This window comes from Lathamus discolor, chromosome 1 (genome assembly GCF_037157495.1).
Source record: "Lathamus discolor isolate bLatDis1 chromosome 1, bLatDis1.hap1, whole genome shotgun sequence".
NCBI lineage: Eukaryota > Metazoa > Chordata > Aves > Psittaciformes > Psittacidae > Lathamus > Lathamus discolor.
The window spans coordinates 120,083,443-120,093,594 of NC_088884.1; the positions used below are offsets into that span (position 1 = coordinate 120,083,443).

Genomic DNA, 10,152 nt, shown 5'->3' on the forward strand with positions numbered 1-10,152 from the left:
ACCCAACACACACATCAGCTTTCCACAGCAGCGCATTTGTGAGAGCAAGCCTGATGCTGGAGACTGGAAAAGGTCACTTCTGAGTCACATCAAAATATTAATTGCATTTTCTACACTATAATTTGTCAAAAACGATTGTACAGGTCTTCTTTTAGAGGGCACAGCTCAAGTCCTGTTTCTTCTCTCACAAGTTATATCAAAGAAAACTCATTGGAGATGACCAGAGAAGGGGGGTGGGGAAGATGACCAGAATTAAACAAACAAAATTCAGAATTAAAAAAATTAAGATTATTTTTCTTTGGTCCTTTTTTACACTCCTGAAATCAGGCCTGGCCAGCATCCCATTATGATCTGGGAGGGGCTAACAAAAGACTCAATCTAAGATATATAATTAGGTCTTTTATTAGGTACAGAGTTGAGTACTGCATAGATCATTATTGGTTTACATCCCAAAGGTAAGTTTCCCAGCCTCTTGCTGTGGAGTTGAAGTGAGATGATTTTGCTCTTTTCAAATAAGCACCACTGGGGAACTGCCCCAGTAGAGGTTTCTCTTTTTAGGAAGACCAGGAATGCTCTTAAAACGCTCATGGAGGAATTCCCTCCATGATCCAAGTAATCTTCCTCTTAGAAGATGACCACCACTGCTCAATTACTATGACAAGGGCTTCTCCTAGAGCTTTGCTCATCTGAGTTAGGACTTTCACACATTTTGCAACCAAGGTTTGCTACTTATGGCCAGTTTTACTCCTGTGCTTTTCCCCACACTACTCACCAATTACACAGCTTTTTATTCACTTAAGTTCACAGTCAGCAACCTTGCTTCCTATTTCACCAAGAGAAAGAACTAACCTTTGTATTTTCTAACACATTAATCAAACCCCAACACTTTCATCAATTTGAAGAAGCTTTTTATCACGGGGCTTACTTTCAGCTCTGGCTGTTGGAGCTGAAAAAAAGTCTAAGCAGTTAAGTGATGTTTTTCTACTGACACAAGTTACAAAAGAAAACTTGTAAGCATGGCTCAGGGGAGCTCTGGCATCGCAAACATCAGAAGACAAATAATAAATTTTTAACAAGACCTATAAAGCTTGCTGCGTATTAGTTTAGTGCTTTTGAGGGGTCTGTCTCAGGAGTTTGGTAATATTGCAGTAAGTGCATGATTTTGAGGGTTACTGCAGTTTCAAAATTCTCTTTCAAGTGGTTGTTAAAAGTTGAGAAATGCATGGCTTGACGAACACAGGACTCACTGGGTATTTTTCATCCATTTGGTTTTCTTCCCACCTTCCTAAGACCATCTCTATTTGTTATTACAAGTAGTCTGAGCAGAGCCATCAGTCAAACATAGAAGCAGAGACATGAACACAGAGAAGATACCTGCCCCATCTCACTTGACCTGCCTTGTTCAACAAGAGCACTGCTTCAGACTCACCAAGCCTATCTCATATTTGCTTCTGAGAAAGAGCAGTTGGCCACCACCAGAATTTCTCATGCAACACCATCCACCTCATCTCAAGCAATGGTGCCCACCTTCTTAGGGAAAACTCAAGAGCAGAGTGAGGATAACAGTGTATCAGGTGGACCGTTCTTCAGTGCAGACATCTTCCTGCCGTCCTCTTCCTCAGACTTCTCCACTCAAGAACTGGATATGCCCCTCTTTTTACAGTCAGAAGACCCCAGGGTCTGGAGGCTACTGCTGCTACCAAACGAGTCACATCTGGCTCATAGCCTGGCAAGCCCCAGGAAAACTGGCAAGCTGTCTTGGATAATTGCTGAGGCACCTTTGTTTCAGGAGACCTGCTGTCAATCTCATTTATTGGCATAATGCTGCAATGTAGGACTGTAAAAAGCAGTAAAAGAACAACCGCTTGGGTGGAGTTACCTGAAATACACAGTTCAACTTGTTTCTGTGCTCCTGTTGACTGCGTGAATATATTGCAGAAGCAGCAGTAGCAATTTTACACCATCACTGTCCTGTTTGCGCTAGATGCCCCCAGTATATTGTCCGCTTCTGTTTTCCACCAGCATCCATTTCAAGCCTCTCCTCACAAAGGCATTATTAGTAATAATTTGCAAATCCCTGACTATGCCAAATGCTAAAGCGGAATTCTTAACAGTTTCATCAACATTACATGCTATCAAGTGGCAGGGAGCGATGAAACCTCAAGTGGACAAATCTAGTTAAACTGAATGTCTCAATACTGGCGTTAGAATCCCACATTCTTCTCCTGTGCATGCAAGCATTCTCTCCTTCCTACCTGTGGCCACTGGCATAAACCACAGCAATATACAAGCACCTGCCGTTTTTGTCTTGCTTCATGTAATACATGCCTCCTGAGCCACACAACTCCTTGCACACATGGTGTGCAAGGCCCAGTGAAGCACACAACACAAATGTAAACACAGTCATACCTCTGCAGGCTTGATGTCCTGGAAAAGTCTGTTGCAGCTACGACATCCTTTTCAAGCACAGGCCCCTAAAGAACTCCAATACACTGGTATTGCAATACGCTTGGAAGAAACACTGATTGCATATAAAAAAAGCCAGGACAAGAGAGACAAAATGGTTCTGGCCAAAGCAGGCCACTGAGAAAGCAGGAATGACACCAAAGCAGGATGTCAGTGATGCTCCACATGGGTCCAGACACTTGGCTTCCCTTGGGATAAGGCCCATGGTGAGCATGACAAACTATAAATACTCATTCTAATTATATTAGTCAAAACAGATGGAATGAGGATTAGAAGATCCTGTCTAATCCTCTTCACAAATAAGTTTCTTTAAGACTTAAAATTTGTATATAATTTATAACATTCAGACTTAACGACAGTCATTTCTGATTAAGTTTTAATACTACACTAAAAATGAACTTAGTCATGAAGATTTTTTTTGGTACTAAAAAGATATAAAAATGCAAATCCAGAGGGATTCTTCATTTACTTAGTATTACTGTTCATCTACGAAACCAAATACATTAAAATTCGGTTAATGGTCACTCTTAGGGAAAAGAGACTATTTTGGGAAGATGTGTCTATTTTCCAGTAGCACAAAACCTGTTATAACTCTCCTGGCTACTGCAGCTGTCATTTCAGAGGAAAAGACTATCATCTCAACAGCCAACTTCAGATAAAGAAAAGCTCCACATGAAAACAAGTATGAAAAAGATACTAACATTAAAAATATGTATTTCTTGAAGTTTGTTAAATTCAGTTAAACTCAATCATTATAATAGCTCTGCCATGAAGACAAAGCTTAAATGGCAAGGTTAATATTAACTCCCATTTTTACACTGGCCAGCATCTGCTATTGAACAAAGAGATTTTCTGGTGGGAGCCCAGCCTATTACACTGATTTCTATTTAGGGTTTGTATGTTCTCACACATTGCCCAGCAGCAGCGGGGCTAAAGTGAAACCAGGGAGAGAGGCAAAATACTGCAGCTCACTCACCGCGTCTTGTGAGCTGTTCATCAGAAACACCAGTAAATGGTATTAATTTTCAAGTGTGTCTTTCAGACAAGAAAATGAGCACCACCCTTGGTTCCCAATTGGTCTTTTTGGCTACTCCTTTTGTGTTTACAGAGCAGCAAGTTACAAATTAAGCTTAGCTAATTTTAGCAGAGGTGAGTCATACAGATCCCCTGGAACCAGCCAAATTCAACATTCAGCTGTGTTCTTTGCTTCTCACGGGCTCTGGAAGAAGAGCGAGGGTGATCCACATGGTTGTCAAAAACCCCATGGGGACTGAGGACCCCACATTTGCTCCTTTTCTATGCTATTCCATGCCATCAGTTTGAACAGCTGCATAAATAAATGCTTGACACGCATTCACACAAGCTCTTTTACTGAGGAGCAGAAAAGTCTACATTGGTGCCTGACACTCTGGTTTGAGGGAAAGGGTGTGAAGTGGCTGAAAAATTCTGCTGTCAGATGAGTTTCATGCTATAGCTCTTGGAGGTTTTAGGTATTAATAGTTTCACACAAATCCTGAGTGCAAAACATTCACCGTCACCCCTTTGATAAGAGCTTCCTTAAACTGCTCCAAAATCACTGACTTTCTTCCTTGCTTGGGAGGAAACTTCACACTACACCAACAAACTAACTGCCCATTTTGAAAGACTTGTATTTAGTTATAGCTAGATAAATTGCACTTATAACTGAAGGAAGTGCCCAAACAGTGCCGCCTTTAATCATGAAAGCTGCCATGCGGCAGCTAGTGAAGAAAACCAGACATTTGCCTGCTATAAGTGGGACGCCCTGGCCCAAAAAACCAGTTCCGAATGTTATCAAGTTCAGCTACATTTTCACAGATCATTCCCAAATAAAGCAGAAGAGACACGTGAACACATCTTTCCATAAACATTTCCCTCTCTTCAGCATTTCCCAGAAACTGTAATTCAAAGTGGGACCAGATCTAGAAGACCAGATTCCCACAAAATTTGCATTTAAATCAGTGAGAGCTACTGGTGACTAGCACGCAGCATTAAACCCTGTGTACTTATTAATGTCCTAATAGAAACATGCATTTTAAAACAGATGGTTGAAGTTGAAAGAAAATTGAATCACAAAATAAGATCATTAACATAAATGCTTCCTCTTCTAATCAGCTACCACTGTGTTAGTATCAGCTAGGGTGTTGGGGAATATCATTCATTCCTTCATCTCAGAATCTAAATACATGGATTTTTTTCCACTCTCTACATTCCCCCTGTTCCCCAGGTGCTTTATTTTTCCACAGCATTTCCCTCAGTTGGACAAAAAAATTAGAGTAGACCATTTTCTCTCCTCTTCCCATCAGGAAAACTCTGCACCTACAGAAAGAGCCCTTCAGTGTTGGCAGAGGGGGATATTCTGGGATTACATTTCAGATTTATTTCTCCATATAACTTCCTCCCACACCAGAGCCCAAGCTTTCAGGTGCAGGCATAATACATTGGGAAAACAGCTTAAAAGGTATCACCATAAGAGAAAAAAGCAGAGCACAGTCATTCCATCTTTCTCAGCTATATTCACATTTCTCAGTTTACACAGCAGGTAAACTACTTGTGCTCAAACCACTCAGGTACAAACAAACTCTGTTTTTCTCTCCTTCCCTATCACCCTCATCAACAAGATTTCTGCAATCAGAATTTAACCACCAATCTAACCAGACTGAACCAGAGTGTCACTTAAAATGCTCTTCACTGGCAATGATAATGAGAACTGACGGCAAGCAATACAGGTAGGAATTAGGGCACCAGTAAAGCCCACTCACCACAAGTAGCAAGGACACTTCAAGTGTAACAGCATACTACAAGGATTGTCAAAGCTATCTCATAAAAGTCACATAAAATTGATATTCTCTTACCTGACAGAGCTCTCAACAGTACACATCCATCATATACTATGTGAGTTCAGTAAGAAAATATGCTTTTATGTCTCCTTTTACCTCAAGGAAAAAAGCATCCCAAAACAGGGTCCTTCTTTCCCCCTTACTCAGCTATAAACTGTTAGCCTGGCCAGGCCACTGCCCAAATCCTCATCTGCCCCAAGCTCCAGCTGACAGCAATGGGTAATTGGTCCTTTAGGACCTACAGGGATGTAAAATGGCTTTGATGCTGAGCAGCTGGTACAGTGCTTTTTTTCTCTTGACAAAGGAGTGCACCCCTGAGGCTAACTCAGGGTTCCCAAGGGGCTCTGTGTAAGAGATCTGCCAGGCTGGAGCTGTAGAATGACTACGTGTGTAGTTGTCATTTTAAGCAGCTCAGCCTGAGCCAGAACCCTATGAAACCATTACAGACATTGCTTTAAACTTCTGAGGAAGGCAGTAGCTGGTTTTGCTCATTGCCAGTGTAATTCATAGTGGCTACATAGGTTTTTGATCTGCAGTAACTTAAAAAGGCTGAAACAGGACATGGAATTTAACCCCAAGCTTGTTTTTCTTTCTAACTTTACGGTGCTACAAATATTGCAACAACTTAGAAATGGGATTTCAAGTGAAAGTGCTCACTGTTGTCACTTCTCTCCTCTCTTAGTCCATATTCTCAGCAAACAGAAGAGGTTCAGGGTTGGAGGAGTAAGGCTGAATACATGAATGAGGCCAAAAGATTAGGCGGACAGTGTGATAGGTACAGGGTTAAGTTGTAAAATCATTAGCTCCCTCCCCTACATCAAATTATTGGCAATTATTTATACAGCTATGATTTTATATGGAAATATCCATGCATTTGTTCTTCCATACATAAAGGAACAAAGCTTCCATGTATTATTTTCCTAGTTGGAAGCTAATCCATGCTAAATTTTGCTGCAGCACTGAAGATTCCTGAGAAGCTTCACAGATAATTGAACAGCAGCTTCAATATGCAGGATCCCTCAGCAGGCAAAGGAGTATCATCCTCTGTCATATATCTTTTTAACGAAGGGAAAAAAAGAGTGAGAAAAGAGGAACAGATGAACCTGTTCTAAGGTTCTGACAGCATTACTTCTCCCAGCAGTCTTACTAACTACCCTATAATTTTGCATGGTTAATTCAAGGCCTTAAGAATTAGGGAGCTGACTGACTTCAAGCCAGTGTTGCTGTGCTATAAATGCAAATCAGAACCTATATTCCATTAACATTGCAAGCCTGTTTCTTGCAAGTGCAGCTGTCACCTGTTGGCCTCTTCATGCAGCTATTTCCAGTGAGAGCTGATTTTCAAGGTAGACTAACAGGCTTTCTCTGTTGAAGGACCTTTGGGGCGGCTGCCCCCTCAATGAGGTCCTGCACCAGTTGCTCAGGCAAACTCTCAGGCTCAGTGTGTGTATAAACTGAGTCTGGAACAGAGATGGGTTTCTTATGAGGCTATTTTTGTGCAGTTTTGAGCCTTTTGTCTCACTGAAGTACTGGTTCAACAGAGCATAATGACGCATTTGCAGCATAATTGTATGATCTGTTTTTTACTCATCTACTCCTTCATTTTTAAATTCACCTGAACTTCTGAACTGGTATCCTTTCCATTCTTTTTTCTCCAGTTAGCTTAAGTAACCATTTCATGCACAGTGATCTCAAAAATGCTCCTTTAGAAAGGCTAACATTTCACTCATTTTTCAGCTTCCAGAGACAATTATAATACCAAATGTTTTAAAGTTAAGGCAGCTCACATACAGATGGCAAAAACTGTTGGTGTTGCAGGAAAGGAATGGTAAGCATATAAGCCTGCCAACTCCTCTGAATCCTGTGCATATGCAGCGGCAAGAAAACACATGAAAACCATCTCCTTGCACAAGAGCTAACCGTGAGCTCCTGGTTATATAAAGTTCAGCAAAAACTGCCTTGCTGAGAGATCTAAGTCTAAAACAGTCCAGATTCTCCTGTAGTGCTTCTCAGTGCCTCCTGATGAGGGATCCTCTCCTTTAAGGATGCTGTTTGAAGCTTTCTCTAGGACTGGAAGTCTGGGGAAAACAGTGGTAGAGTGGTCTTCTGCTCCAGTAGGAGAGATACCACCTCCCCAGGACTGATGGTGCAGTTCGCTGCCTGGAAGTCACTGTGCTCACCTTTGTCAGCATGCATGGACCTCTCAGACAATAGTTCTAGAAATCAAACATCCAACCAACAAAAATCTCATTAAAAATCTGCCTCCTGCTTTAATAAAAGCAATACAAAAGATGGAACAGAATTAAATATTGGCTTACTGATCAAAACTGATTGCAGCCATGGTTAATTGCTTTTAAAATCCCAAATGGCAGGTTCATTCCTGGCTAAACTGAGAAAGCAGGGCAGTTGGCTCTCTTCTCCCAAACATTTATGATGGTAAGTTTGACATGACGTCCCATTTCTAAATATTTTGCTTTCCCAGTGTCCTGAGCTGACACAATAGCTGACACAACTTATACTGCACAGGAAATACTGCTGGGCACAGCCTGAATTCCCTGGGTGCCTTGCTCCAGCTGAGATTACCTGAAGTACCACTGCAGTTCAGTCGTTCGGGTAAGGCACTGTGGAGAAGTGAGACATTTAAACATGGAGAACAGGATTGCTGCATTGTGCATTTTCCTAGTAATGGCTTCATATTGATGTATTACTACTTTCACATTTCTGAGCTTATGAAGTGTGACTGCCATTTAGCAGCACATTATAGTACAAAGAGACACTATGAAATAGAGGAATTTGTTGCGGTAAGACAGCAGTCTGTGAAAAGAGATATAGGTCCTTATTCATCTTCATAGGATGTGTCCAGACAGGGACCATTTAGGGGCATTTTTTAGTGTCACATGGGGATGCTTTGAGTCACAGTTGGTCTAAAAAACATCGTGAATTGTAAAATGTCACTGCACACACCAATATTATTATTATTGTTACTACTGTTATTAGATTTATTCTTCCCATGAAATATTCAGCTGTGAGCTACTTCTGTGTTCACAGCATAGCCATGGCTACTGCTCCTCTTTGCTGCTCCAAAGCAAGCTGTGTGTACTGAAGGCCACCTCCTCCTTCTTAATGAAAATGTTATCAAGACAAAACAATAAATAGGCCACTTTCTTCTGGTAAGACAGAGCCAATGAGGTTGTCAAGAGTGTGGTGGAAAATTGTAGTAATACAGTGGTGGAAAATTATAGTAATACAGTAGTGGAAAAAGCACTATTCATGGAGAATGAAGTCCATTGCTTTTACATTTAACAGCCCAGTGGAGAATAGGAACAGCTTTTCTGAAGAAAGATTTGACGTCAGTGCCAGAAGTTTGAATTGACATCTTAAAACAACCTGCCAAAGAGGGAAAAAAGTAACCTTTCTTCTTGAAATACTGTAGCAGAGTTAGCTCAAATTAGTACATTTTAGTACTGCTGCCCAGAGCTATGAGTGGGGGAAATGGCGTCTATTAGCTGTGGATTTTGGTCCCTGTTCATGGAAAAGCTGCAGTTATTCATCAGGGATAACTGCTCTGGGTAACTTGTTTTGAAATTCTAATACTGACTAAAAAAAAACCTTAAGCTTCTCACATGGGGTGAAATTTACTTTCTTCAAACAGATAAAAGCAATCTGATTATTCTATACAAAAGCTTTTCAAGAATTTCTGGTGGGACACTCATTATTTTGCATTCATTAAGGCTTTTTATTTTTTAAGTTATATTTCTGGAAAAAAACAAAACCAAACCCAAAACAAGACAATGCATCAGTGTCTGAATGCCTGATCTGGTCTTACACATTTTGGTGTTTAGCCCTGCGATGCTTAAACCACCGTTAATATTTTTGCATCTGATTTCCCTCCAATACAGACAATCTTACATGTACTTTTAATACTGACAGCAGCACTTACAGTGTGGATTTCTTCGTAATACAACTGAAAATAGCAATTACATCAGTTATTTTAGTACATTCAGTTTGAAGAAAAGTCTTTAAAAGAGTCAGCTGCAAATGCAGGGAGAAAATGCAGCTGGTAAGATGCATCAACATCAGTGTTCCCCAAAAGTTTAAAGTCTGTAAAGCAGTACCATCCAGATCTAATATAGACTCAGCAAGTAGTAAGTGGGCCTGTAGTCTTTGGGTAAGGAAAAATGAAGGCCCTTGTGCTGTGCAGGGAATGCCTACCAGTACTCATACGGTGAGTATGAGTACTCATCCCAGCATCTTCTGTTCCAGAAGAAAACATTTGCTTAAGACTGGATCTTAATCTACCGGGATAAATGAAAATCTATCAGTGCAAAAGCTGTAAATAAATTAATTCTGAAGAACTTGTGGAAGCTCTCTGCCAGCCCTGTTGCGTACTCTCCCAGCACTCCTCAGCCCTGCCTGGGGAAGCAGACAGAAACAGTCCCAAGACATGGAACTCTGTCAGCAGGGCTTCTTTTCTCTTTCCATCAGATACCACAGATCAGTCAGACTACTGCTCAAGGACAGATCCTGGATTTTCGAAAGATGCTTCATCTCCTGAGACCTGAGACCCATCACAAAGTCTTCTTCCCAGCACTTCAGAAAATGCAGTGCCTGGTATAAAACATCATGTGACAGCCAAACCTTTTTATTACTTTATTTCAGATACAATTAGAAATTCCTTGCCAGTTGCTATCACTTACTAAAAATTTTAATAAGTGTATCAATATAAAAATCTAATCTTTTGGCCAGAACCTAGTATAACTAACTGCACTCTGCTAGCCACATTTACCCTGGTTTCAGGATTTCCTGCTTTCTTCCCAGACTGTAACAT

The 10,152-nt window shown here is 40.8% G+C and overlaps 1 long non-coding RNA gene across 1 annotated transcript in view; it reads right to left on the reverse strand.

Moving 5' to 3' along the window:
* Nucleotides 1–5,418, reverse strand: part of LOC136021269 (uncharacterized) — a 21,591-nt gene extending 16,173 nt beyond the window's left edge. Inside the window, exon 1 of the long non-coding RNA XR_010615712.1 lies at nt 5,340–5,418. This is a non-coding gene — a long non-coding RNA (uncharacterized LOC136021269). The remainder of the gene's footprint in view (nt 1–5,339) is intronic.
* Between the last annotated feature and the right edge of the window lie 4,734 nt (nt 5,419–10,152).